The sequence below is a fragment of the Idiotropiscis lumnitzeri genome, unplaced genomic scaffold, assembly GCF_059441095.1.
Source record: "Idiotropiscis lumnitzeri isolate Australia: NSW breed Sydney's pygmy pipehorse unplaced genomic scaffold, RoL_Ilum_1.0 HiC_scaffold_90, whole genome shotgun sequence".
Classification (NCBI taxonomy): Eukaryota; Metazoa; Chordata; class Actinopteri; order Syngnathiformes; family Syngnathidae; genus Idiotropiscis; species Idiotropiscis lumnitzeri.
The window spans coordinates 253,790-267,389 of NW_028283628.1; the positions used below are offsets into that span (position 1 = coordinate 253,790).

A 13,600-nucleotide genomic window follows, 5' to 3' on the forward strand; every position below is an offset into this window, starting at 1 on the left:
CTGTTCGGCAATAAAACAACGCTGATTATGAGGTTCTAAATATGAACGACAACTCGTGAAACTTTACACACACATCAGGCCGAGCAAATTTATCAATATTTTATACGTTAGTTGTGCAGCTTTTTTGAAATGGCTCGCCATGGCCCTCGAGAAATGTTAAAAAAAGCAGCCCTGGTTGAGTGTTTCACCTCGCTTTTTGTAAATTTTATGGAGTACAGTGAACCCTCGGTAATCGCGGTTAATGGGGACAGAGACCACCCGCGAAAACTGAAAATCCGCGAAGTAGCGGCGCACCTTCAAAAATGCTTAAAAAAATATACAATATATATAATAAATATATAAATATATATATATATATATATATATATATATATATATATATATATATATATATGGGGAGAGAGAGAGTGAAATTCATGTTATAACAAAAAAACCAAATTATTATTAAAACGTATTATTTTTTTATTCCCCAGCCATTCTTTTTGTATTTATTTAATTACTCCGACTTTTATCTGCTGGTACGCCGTCCGGTGTGCCCTGTGAAATGAAAGGTGGCATTCTTTATTCATTTATTTATTTATTCTTTTATACATTCATAACTGACAGCTTCGCGCTCCGCTCGTGCCCGGGCGGAAGAGGTGCTCCAATTCGGCTTAACTGTGACACACACCCGCCCTCCTCCCCCGGAGCTTCCATTCGGTTAAACTTAGGGGCCGCTTGGCACCGCCCGTGCCCGGGGAAGGTGCTCCTCTTCGGCTTACTGTGACGCGAGCATGCCCTCCTCCTCCGGAGCTTCCATTCGGTTAAACTTAGGGGCCGCTTGGAATCGCCCGTGCCCGGGGAAGGTGCTCCTCTTCGGCTTACTGTGACGCGAGCATGCCCTCCTCCTCCGGAGCTTCCATTCGGTTAAACTTAGGGGCCGCTTGGCACCGCCCGTGCCCGGGGAAGGTTCTCCTCTACGGCTTAACTGCCACGCACGCCGGCCGGAGCTCTGGTACTGTCCGAACCGCGCAAAACGTCGCCACCGATCGTGTCCGGGGGAACGTGCTCTTCTTCGTCCACTCTCCTCTTCGCCCACGCTCTTCTTCGGCGCACACCGGCCGTCTAACCGCTCCAGCGCCCCGTCGTGCCGCTCGGCGAAACTACAATGCCCCCGAATATTTTTTAGACCCGCGAAGCACTGAACCCGCGAAAGGTGAACCGCCAAGTAGCGAGGGTTCACTGTATGTATAAGACCAAGACCTACAAAAAAGTCTCTTGGAGCAATGAGCTAGGTTTTACAGGAAGTCGGCCATTTTGAATTTACTTAAAAGGTGGCGGGTCACCACAATGGACTTTGTGTAGAAATTATAATTGGGGCCCGAGCAGCGACCGCCGCGAGGTCCCTATTGTTTTTGTAGAAATTATTATTATTATTATTATTAGGGCCCGAGCAGTGACCGCTGCGAGGTCCCTATTGTTTTTCTAGAAATTGTTATTAGGGCCCGAGCTGCGACGGCTGCGAGGTCCCTATTGTTTTTGTAGAAAATATTATTACTTTTATTATTATTATTATTATTATTATTAGGGCCTGAGCAGCGACCGCTGCGAAGTCCCTGTTGTTTTTGTAGAAATTATTATTATTATTATTTTTCCGATTGTTCGATTGCATTTTTGACCCCCGAAACATGCACAAAAACTCACCAAACTTGGCAGTCTCATCGGGCATGGGGAGAAATTTGATATTTTAAACGTCTAATATGAACAGGAAGTGAGTTATGAATTTTTGAAAGTCCGACTTTTGCCCTTTTTTGCATGTTTACAGGGGTCATTCTTTTGCACCCTGATCCTAAAGGCTTCATCTGATTGCCTTAAAATTCTGTCTGTAGCATCTTAAGACCTGGGACAAACACTGGGGCTAAAATTGGGGCTAAAATCTTTTGTTTCCGAAATACTATATGACGGGGGCGGGGCTTCAAAGTTTTCACTTAAGATTTCCTTCGCCGCAATGGACAAAATGCTTAATAACTCTCCTGCACATGCTGCTAAAAATCCAAAACTTCACATGTACATAAAGAGTCGGTACCTGAAGACATCTATATGTTTATACTCTGTTATACACCTTGCGCCAATCAATATAATTTTTTACATTTTGACGTACTGCACGGTGCCCTTTTAACGAATCCGATTGAAAATTGGCTAGAAAAGACTCAAGACATTGATCTTACTCTATCCCTATTTTTGTGACTTTCCTTCGAAGGGCGTGGCTATTACGGTGCCGCAGAGTCTGATTATTCTCCGTGGCAACAAAAGTTCCTGCAAAATGATTCAGATGATCCATCTTCTCGAAATTTTTCACATTTGAGGATATTCAGGCCCTGAAGACGGCTGCCAACTTATTTTTGATCGCAGTGGTAGCGCCACCAACTGGTTAAAACAAATACAAATTATTTTCGTTGATTTTTTTCTCCGGGCAGGTTAACAAAATCTACCTTATATTTGCTCGGATGAGTGTTTAGGCCTTGAGGATGTCACAATACGAAAGTCTTTCGCCTTCTTCAGAGTGTCACATGATGGTGTCTTGTGACCCGTCTTTATCAGCTGATGTTCCATGAGGGCGTGACTTACCTGTCACAAGAATGAAGGCAAGTCACGCCCCCCGCTGTCCGTTCACTCCGCCAAGATGCTGCTCCAGGTGGTAGAGAGGATTGTCTCTGTTCATGGTTTTTATGCCTCGCTTGCAGATCTCAATGGCCTCTCTGATCCAGCGCTGTTGTTTGTTCTCTTCGGTGCGGATGACCTTGCCCTTCTCCCGGTCCATGATGTGGTTTTCCCTTTTGCAGTGGTCAGTGATTGCTGATTTGTAATGTTCATGTTGTGCTTGTTCTTTTACTGCTCTGATTTTTCATTTTTTTGACAGGTAAGTCACACCCACATGGAACATCAGCTGATAAAGACGGGTCTCAAGACACCATCATGCGACACTCTGAAGAAGGCGAAAGACTCGCCGAAACATGTCAGGTAAAAAATTAACCTAAAACATAATTGTCTGCTTTTAATGAATCTGTCAAATATCAATAATAAGAAGACAAAATGAACCTAATGCAAATAAATGAATGCTTAATAACTCCCCTGCACATGCTCCTAAAAATCCAAACCTTCACCTGTAAATAAAATGTCCCGACCTGAAGACATCTTAATGTTATTATTTTGTTATACACACAGCGCCGCCAAGTGGAATCAAAAATGTGTTTTTATTTTAATTTTCACGTACTGCACGGTGCCCTTTTGACGAATCCGACTGAAAATTAGTCAGAAAAGACTCAAGACAATGATCTTACTCTGTGCCGAATTTTGTGACGTTTTGGCAAAAGGCGTGGCTATTACGGTGCTGAAAAATCCGATTGTACTTTGTGGCAACAAAAGCTCCGGCAACATGACTCAGATGATCCTATCTTCTCGAAGTTGTACACATTTGAGGATACTTCAGCCCTGAAGACATCTACCAACTTATTTTTCATCGTAGTAGTAGCACCACCAACTGGTAAAAGCTAATACAAGTTATTTTCTTGGATGTTTTTCTCCGTGCAACTCAACAAGGTCGCCCTCATATATGCTCGGATGACTGTTTCGGCCATGAGGATGTCACAATACGAAATTCATCCTTTTTCGTGAAAAGTTGTGGGAGTGGCATTGCACTGTTCGGCAATAAAACAACGCTGATTATGAGGTTCTAAATATGAACGACAACTCGTGAAACTTTACACACACATCAGGCAGAGCAAATTTATCAATATTTTATACGTTAGTTGTGCAGCTTTTTTGAAATGGCTCGCCATGGCCCTCGAGAAAAGTTAAAAAAAGAATAGAATAGAAATAGAAATCCCTTTATTGTCATTGTACTCAAGTGTGCAACGAGATTAGAGGGCTCCCCTCTCCAGTGCAATACAACAATAATACAGACAATATATAAATTAGATAAATAAATACGACAGTGCAATGGAATTCAGTACTGAATAGGGCATATAGAAACACATCACAATGCTGTTTTGCAAGGTTAGGGTGGTCTCGTGTGTGTGTGAGAGTTCAGTATGGAGATGGCTCTCGGAAAGAAACTGTTTCTCAGTCTATTGGTCCTTGATTTGATGCATCTGTAGCGCCTGCCAGAGGGCAACCGGTCGAACAGGTGTGAGTTTGGGTGGGTATTGTCTTTGACGATGTTGAGAGCCCCTCTGAGGCACCGGGCGGTGTAGATGTCCGACAGCGAGGGGAGAGGGCAGCCAATAATCCTTTGCGCTGTTTTGACTGTCCTCTGGAGCCTCACTCTGTCCGCCTCAGTGCAGCCGCTGTACCAGGTGGAGACACAGTACGTCAGCAGGCTCTCGATGGACGAGTGGTAGAAGGCCAGCAGCAGCTTCCTGTCCAGGTTGAATTTCCTGAGGACTCTCAGGAAGTGCAGACGTTGGCGGACCTTCTTTACCACTGCTGTGGTGTTGTGACTCCAAGAAAGGTCATCGGAGATCTGTACTCCCAGGAACTTGAACGTGTGGACCCTCTCCACACACACGCCTTCGATGCAGAGGGGTGCGGCAGCGTCTTGTTCCTCCTGAAGTCGACGACAATCTCCTTTGTTTTAGCAGAGTTAAGGTGCAGTCTGTTGTCCTTGCACCAAGTTGTCAGTCTCCCTACCTCCTCTCTGTAGGCTGTCTCGTCACCTTCCGAGATCAGACCGACCACTGTCGTGTCGTCAGCAAACTTGACGATGGTGTTGTTGCCGTGGGCCGGGCTGCAGTCGTAGGTGTAGAGGGCGTACAGGAGAGGGCTCAGCACGCATCCTTGGGGGGAACCGGTGCTCACCATGAGGGTGGAGGACGTGTAGGGGCCGAGCAACACAGTCTGGGGTCTGTTGGTCAGAAAGTCCTTAATCCAGATGTGTGTGAGGGCAGGGAGGCCGAGAGTGTCCAGTTTGGCGACGAGGATGTCTGGGATGATTGTGTTGAATGCCGAGCTGTAGTCCACAAAGAGCATCCTTGCATAGCTCCGCTGTTGTTCCAGGTGGCCCAGCACAACATGCAGAGCAGCCCTGGTTGAGTGTTTCACCTCGCTTTTTGTAAATTTTATGGAGTACAGTGAACCCTCGGTTATCGCGGTTAATGGGGACCGAGACCACCCGCGAAAACTGAAAATCCGCGAAGTAGCGGCGCACCTTCAAAAATGCTTTAAAAAAAAATACAATATATATATATATATATATATATATATACGGGGAGAGAGAGAGTGAAATTCATGTTATAACAAAAAAAACAAATTATTATTAAAACGTATTATTTTTTTATTCCCCAGCCATTCTTTTTGTATTTATTTAATTACTCCGACTTTTACCTGCTGGTACGCCGTCCGGTGTGCCCTGTGCAATGAAAGGTGCCATTCTTTATTTATTTATTTATTTATTCATTTATTCATTCATAACTGACAGCTTCGCGCTCCGCTCGTGCCCGGGCGGAAGAGGTGCTCCAATTCGGCTTAACTGTGACACACGCCCACCCTCCTCCCCCGGAGCTTCCATTCGGTTAAACTTAGGGGCCGCTTGGCACCGCCGTGCCCGGGGAAGGTGCTCCTCTTCGGCTTACTGTGTCGCGAGCATGCCCTCCTCCTCCGGAGCTTCCATTCGGTTAAACTTAGGGGCCGCTTGGAACCGCCCGTGCCCGGGGAAGGTGCTCCTCTTCGGCTTACTGTGACGCGAGCATGCCCTCCTCCTCCGGAGCTTCCATTCCATTAAACTTAGGGGCCGCTTGGCACCGCCCGTGCCCGGGGAAGGTGCTCCTCTACGGCTTAACTGCCACGCACGCCGGCCGGAGCTCTGGTACGGTCCGAACCGCGCGAAACGTCGCCACCGATCGTGTCCGGGGGAACGTGCTCTTCTTCGTCCACTCTCCTCTTCGCCCACGCTCTTCTTCGGCGCACGCCGGCCGTCTAACCGCTCCAGCGCCCCGTCGTGCCGCTCGGCGAAACTACAATGCCCCCGAATATTTTTTATACCCGCGAAGCACTGAACCCGCGAAAGGTGAACCGCGAAGTAGCGAGGGTTCACTGTATGTATAAGACCAAGACCTACAAAAAAGTCTCTTGGAGCAATGAGCTAGGTTTTACAGGAAGTCGGCCATTTTGAATTTACTTAAAAGGGGGCGGGTCACCACAATGGACTTTGTGTAGAAATTATTATTGGGGCCCGAGCAGCGACCGCGGCGAGGTCCCTATTGTTTATGTAGAAATTATTATTAGGGCCCGAGCAGCGACCGCTACGAGGTCCCCATTGTTTTTGTGGAAATTATTATTATTAATATTATTAGGGCCCGAGCAGTGACCGCTGCGAGGTCCCTATTGTTATTAGGGCCCGAGCTGCGACGGCTGCGAAGTCCCTATTGTTTTTGTAGAAATTATTATTATTATTATTTTTCCGATTGTTCGATCGCATTTTTGACCCCCGAAACATGCACAAAAATTCACCAAACTTGGCAGTCTCATCGGGCATGGCGAAAAATTTGATATTTTAACGTCTAATATGAACAGGAAGTGAGTTATGAATTTTTGAAAGTCCGACTTTTGCCCTTTTTTGCATGTTTACAGGGGTCATTCTTTTGCACCCTGATCCTAAAGGCTTCATCTGATTGCCTTAAAATTCTGTCTGTAGCATCTTAAGACCTGGGACAAACACTGGGGCTAAAATCTTTTGTTTCCGAAATACTATATGAACGGGGGCGGGGCTTCGAAGTTTTCACTTAAGATTTCCTTCGCCGCAATGGACAAAATGCTTAATAACTCTCCTGCACATGCTGCTAAAAATCCAAAACTTCACATGTACATAAAGAGTCGGTACCTGAAGACATCGATATGTTTATATTCAGTTATACACCTTGCGCCAATCAATATAATTTTATACATTTTGACGTACTGCACGGTGCCCTTTTAACGAATCCGATTGAAAATTGGCTAGAAAAGACTCAAGACATTGATCTTACTCTATCCCTATTTTTGTGACTTTCCTTCGAAGGGCGTGGCTATTACGGTGCCGCAGAGTCTGATTAATCTCCGTGGCAACAAAAGTTCCTGCAAAATGATTCAGATGATCCATCTTCTCGAAATTTTTCACATTTGAGGATATTCAGGCCCTGAAGACGGCTGCCAACTTATTTTTGATCGCAGTGGTAGCGCCACCAACTGGTTAAAACAAATACAAATTATTTTCGTTGATGTTTTTCTCCGGGCAGGTTAACAAAATCTACCTTATGTTTGTTCGGATGAGTGTTTAGGCCTTGAGGATGTCACAATATGAAAGTCTTTCGCCTTCTTCAGAGTGTCACATGATGGTGTCTTGTGACCCGTCTTTATCAGCTGATGTTCCATGAGGGCGTGACTTACCTGTCACAAGAATGAAGGCAAGTCACGCCCCCCGCTGTCCGTTCACTCCGCCAAGATGCTGCTCCAGGTGGTAGAGAGGATGAAGGCTCCCTTGTCTCTGTTCATGGTTTTTATGCCTCGCTTGCAGATCTCAATGGCCTCTCTGATCCAGCGCTGTTGTTTGTTCTCTTCGTTGCGGATGACCCTGCCCTTCTCCCGGTCCATGATGTGGTTTTCCCTTTTGCAGTGGTCAGTGATTGCTGATTTGTAATATTCATGTTGTGCTTGTTCTTTTACTGCTCTGATTTTTCATTTTTTTGACAGGTAAGTCACACCCTCATGGAACATCAGCTGATAAAGACGGGTCTCAAGACACCATCATGCGACACTCTGAAGAAGGCGAAAGACTCGCCGAAACATGTCAGGTAAAAAATTAACCTAAAACATAATTGTCTGCTTTTAATGAATCTGTCAAATATCAATAATAAGAAGACAAAATGAACCTAATACAAATAAATGAATGCTTAATAACTCCCCTGCACATGCTCCTAAAAATCCAAACCTTCACCTGTAAATAAAACGTCCCGACCTGAAGACATCTTAATGTTATTATTTTGTTATACACACAGCGCCGCCAAGTGGAATCAAAAATGTGTTTTTATTTTAATTTTCACATACTGCACGGTGCCCTTTTGACGAATCCGACTGAAAATTTGTCAGAAAAGACTCAAGACAATGATCTTACTCTCTGCCGAATTTTGTGACGTTTTGGCAAAAGGCGTGGCTATTACGGTGCTGAAAAGTCCGATTGTACTTTGTGGCAACAAAAGCTCCGGCAACATGACTCAGATGATCCTATCTTCTCGAAGTTGTACACATTTGAGGATACTTCAGCCCTGAAGACATCTACCAACTTATTTTTCATCGTAGTAGTAGCGCCACCAACTGGTAAAAGCTAATACAAATTATTTTCTTGGATGTTTTTCTCCGTGCAACTCAACAAGGTCGCCCTCATATATGCTCGGATGACTGTTTCGGCCATGAGGATGTCACAATACGAAATTCATCCTTTTTCGTGAAAAGTTGTGGGAGTGGCATTGCACTGTTCGGCAATAAAACAACGCTGATTATGAGGTTCTAAATATGAATGACAACTCGTGAAACTTTACACACACATCAGGCAGAGCAAATTTATCAATATTTTATCCGTTAGTTGTGCAGCTTTTTTGAAATGGCTCGCCATGGCCCTCGAGAAATGTTCAAAAAAGCAGCCCTGGTTGAGTGTTTCACCTCGCTTTTTGTAAATTTTATGGAGTACAGTGAACCCTCGGTTATCGCGGTTAATGTTAAAATGGTCGAATGGTCAATGACAAGAATTGCAGTGCAAGCACGTATTATCGGCGCGGGTTCGATCCCCACCTGATGTGCCTCGCATGATTTCTTTGGCTGCCAGGATGGCCGAGTGGTCTAAGGCGCCGCGTTCAGGACCCAGTCTCCCCAGGAGGCCTGGGTTCGAATCTCGAATTTCCCCATTGTGGGACTAATAAAGGGAATATTAGTATTATTATGGCTGCCAGGATGGCCGAGTGGTCTAAGGCGCCGCGTTCAGGACCCAGTCTCCCCACGAGGCCTGGGTTCGAATCTCAAATTTCCCCATTGTGGGACTAATAAAGGGAATATTATATTATTATTATTATATTATAATGGGGACCGAGACCACCCGCAAAAACTGAAAATCCGCGAAGTAGCGGCGCACCTTCAAAAATGCTTAAAAAAAAATACAATATATATAATAAATATATAAATATATATATATATATTTATATATATATATATATATATATATATATATACGAGGAGAGAGAGAGAGAGTGAAATTCATGTTATAACAAAAAAACCAAATTATTATTAAAACGTATTATTTTTTTATTCCCCAGCCATTCTTTTTGTATTTATTTAATTACTCCGACTTTTACCTGCTGGTACGCCGTCCGGTGTGCCCTGTGAAATGAAAGGTGGCATTCTTTATTTATTTATTTATTTATTCATTTATTCATTCATAACTGACAGCTTCGCGCTCCGTTCGTGCCCGGGCGGAAGAGGTGTTCCAATTCGGCTTAACTGTGACACACGCCCGCCCTCCTCCCCCGGAGCTTCCATTCGGTTAAACTTAGGGGCCGCTTGGCACCGCCCGTGCCCGGGGAAGGTGCTCCTCTTCGGCTTACTGTGTCGCGAGCATGCCCTCCTCCTCCGGAGCTTCCATTCGGTTAAACTTAGGGGCCGCTTGGAACCGCCCGTGCCCGGCGAAGGTGCTCCTCTTCGGCTTACTGTGACGCGAGCATGCCCTCCTCCTCCGGAGCTTCCATTCGGTTAAACTTAGGGGCCGCTTGGAACCGCCCGTGCCCGGGGAAGGTGCTCCTCTTCGGCTTACTGTGACGCGAGCATGCCCTCCTCCTCCGGAGCTTCCATTCGGTTAAACTTAGGGGCCGCTTGGCACCGCCCGTGCCCGGGGAAGGTGCTCCTCTACGGCTTAACTGCCACGCACGCCGGCCGGAGCTCTGGTACGGTCCGAACCGCGCGAAACGTCGCCACCGATCGTGTCCGGGGGAACGTGCTCTTCTTCGTCCAATCTCCTCTTCGCCCACGCTCTTCTTCGGCGCACGCCGGCCGTTTAACCGCTCCAGCGCCCGTCGTGCCGCTCGGCGAAACTACAATGCCCCCGAATATTTTTTATACCCGCGAAGCACTGAACCCGCGAAAGGTGAACCGCGAAGTAGCGAGGGTTCACTGTATGTATAAGGCCAAGACCTACAAAAAAGTCTCTTGGAGCAATGAGCTAGGTTTTACAGGAAGTCGGCCATTTTGAATTTACTTAAAAGGGGGCGGGTCACCACAATGGACTTTGTGTAGAAATTATTATTGGGGCCCGAGCAGCGACCGCGGCGAGGTCCCTATTGTTTATGTAGAAATTATTATTAGGGCCGAGCAGCGACCGCTACGAGGTCCCCATTGTTTTTGTGGAAATTATTATTATTATTATTATTAGGGCCCGAGCAGTGACCGCTGCGAGGTCCCTATTGTTTTTCTAGAAAATATTATTACTTTTTTTATTATTATTATTATTATTATTATTAGGGCCTGAGCAGCGACCGCTGCGAAGTCCCTGTTGTTTTTGTAGAAATTATTATTATTATTATTTTTCCGATTGTTCGATCGCATTTTTGACCCCCGAAACATGCACAAAAACTCACCAAACTTGGCAGTCTCATCGGGCATGGCGAGAAATTTGATATTTTAAACGTCTAATATGAACAGGAAGTGAGTTATGAATTTTTGAAAGTCCGACTTTTGCTCTTTTTTGCATGTTTACAGGGGTCATTCTTTTGCACCCTGATCCTAAAGGCTTCATCTGATTGCCTTAAAATTTTGTCTGTAGCATCTTAAGACCTGGGACAAACACTGGGGCTAAAATCTTTTGTTTCCGAAATACTATATGACGGGGGCGGGGCTTCAAAGTTTTCACTTAAGATTTCCTTCGCCGCAATGGACAAAATGCTTAATAACTCTCCTGCACATGCTGCTAAAAATCCCAAACTTCACATGTACATAAAGAGTCGGTACCTGAAGACATCTATATGTTTATATTCTGTTATACACCTTGCGCCAATCAATATCATTTTTTACGTTTTGACGTACTGCACGGTGCCCTTTTAACGAATCCGATTGAAAATTGGCGAGAAAAGACTCAAGACATTGATCTTACTCTATCCCTATTTTTGTGACTTTCCTTCGAAGGGCGTGGCTATTGCGGTGCCGCAGAGTCTGATTATTCTCCGTGGCAACAAAAGTTCCTGCAAAATGATTCAGATGATCCATCTTCTCGAAATTTTTCACATTTGAGGATATTCAGGCCCTGAAGACGGCTGCCAACTTATTTTTGATCGCAGTGGTAGCGCCACCAACTGGTAAAACAAATACAAATTATTTTCGTTGATGTTTTTCTCCGGGCAGGTTCACAAAATCTACCTTATATTTGCTCGGATTAGTGTTTAGGCCTTGAGGATGTCACAATACGAAAGTCTTTCGCCTTCTTCAGAGTGTCACATGATGGTGTCTTGTGACCCGTCTTTATCAGCTGATGTTCCATGAGGGCGTGACTTACCTGTCACAAGAATGAAGGCAAGTCACACCCCCCGCTGTCCGTTCACTCCGCCAAGATGCTGCTCCAGGTGGTAGAGAGGATGAAGGCTCCCTTGTCTCTGTTCATGGTTTTTATGCCTCGCTTGCAGATCTCAATGGCCTCTCTGATCCAGCGCTGTTGTTTGTTCTCTTCGGTGCGGATGACCCTGCCCTTCTCCCGGTCCATGATGTGGTTTTCCCTTCTGCAGTGGTCAGTGATTGCTGATTTGTAATATTCATGTTGTGCTTGTTCTTTTACTGCTATGATTTTTCATTTTTTTGACAGGTAATTCACACCCTCATGGAACATAAGCTGATAAAGACGGGTCTCAAGACACCATCATGCGACACTCTGAAGAAGGCGAAAGACTCGCCGAAACATGTCAGGTAAAACATTTACCTAAAACATAATTGTCTGCTTTTAATGAATCTGTCAAATATCAATAATAAGAAGACAAAATGAACCTCATACAAATAAATGAATGCTTAATAACTCCCCTGCACATGCTCCTAATAATCCAAACCTTCACCTGTAAATAAAATGTCCCGACCTGAAGACATCTTAATGTTATTATTTTGTTATACACACAGCGCCGCCAAGTGGAATCAAAAATTTGTTTTTATTTTAATTTTCACATACTGCACGGTGCCCTTTTGACGAATCCGACTGAAAATTAGTCAGAAAAGACTCAAGACAATGATCTTACTCTCTGCCGAATTTTGTGACGTTTTGGCAAAAGGCGTGGCTATTACGGTGCTGAAAAGTCCGATTGTACTCTGTGGCAACAAAAGCTCCGGCAACATGACTCAGATGATCCTATCTTCTCGAAGTTGTACACATTTGAGGATACTTCAGCCCTGAAGACATCTACCAACTTATTTTTCATCGTAGTAGTAGCGCCACCAACTGGTAAAAGCTAATACAAGTTATTTTCTTGGATGTTTTTCTCCGTGCAACTCAACAAGGTCGCCCTCATATATGCTCGGAGGACTGTTTCGGCCATGAGGATGTCACAATACGAAATTCATCCTTTTTCGTGAAAAGTTGTGGGAGTGGCATTGCACTGTTTGGCAATAAAACAACGCTGATTACGAGGTTCTAAATATGAACGACAACTCGTGAAACTTGACACACACATCAGGCAGAGCAAATTTATCAATATTTTATACGTTAGTTGTGCAGCTTTTTTGAAATGGCTCGCCATGGCCCTCGAGAAATGTTCAAAAAAGCAGCCCTGGTTGAGTGTTTCACCTCGCTTTTTGTAAATTTTATGGAGTACAGTGAACCCTCGGTTATCGCGGTTAATGGGGACCGAGACCACCCGCGGAAACTGAAAATCCGCGAAGTAGCGGCGCACCTTCAAAAATGCTTAAAAGAAAATACAATATATATATATATATATATATATATATGTATATATATATATATATATATATATATATACGGGGAGAGAGAGAGAGAGAGAGTGAAATTCATGTTATAACAAAAAAACCAAATTATTATTAAAACGTATTATTTTTTTATTCCCCAGCCATTCTTTTTGTATTTATTTAATTACTCCGACTTTTACCAGCTGGTACGCCGTCCGGTGTTCCCTGTGAAATGAAAGGTGGCATTCTTTAATTATTTATTTATTTATTCATTTATTCATTCATAACTGACAGCTTTGCGCTCCGTTCGTGTCCGGGCGGAAGAGGTGTTCCAATTCGGCTTAACTGTGACACACGCCCGCCCTCCTCCCCCGGAGCTTCCATTCGGTTAAACTTAGGGGCCGCTTGGCACCGCCCGTGCCCGGGGAAGGTGCTCCTCTTCGGCTTACTGTGACGCGAGCATGCCCGCCTCCTCCGGAGCTTCCATTCGGTTAAACTTAGGGGCCGCTTGGAACCGCCCGTGCCCGGCAAAGGTGCTCCTCTTCGGCTTACTGTGACGCGAGCATGCCCTCCTCCTCCGGAGCTTCCATTTGGTTAAACTTAGGGGCCGCTTGGAACCGCCCGTGCCTGGGGAAGGTGCTCCTCTTCGGCTTACTGTGACGCGAGCATGCCC

The 13,600-nt window shown here is 45.0% G+C and overlaps 1 long non-coding RNA gene across 1 annotated transcript; it reads left to right on the top strand.

Annotated features, from left to right (window-relative positions):
* The first annotated feature begins 2,720 nt into the window (after positions 1-2,720).
* LOC148315583 (uncharacterized) lies at positions 2,721-7,601 on the top strand. Its single transcript, XR_015840788.1, has 3 exons — positions 2,721-2,824; positions 2,900-3,000; positions 7,526-7,601. It is a non-coding gene; the product is annotated as an uncharacterized LOC148315583 (long non-coding RNA).
* The last annotated feature ends 5,999 nt before the right edge of the window (positions 7,602-13,600 follow it).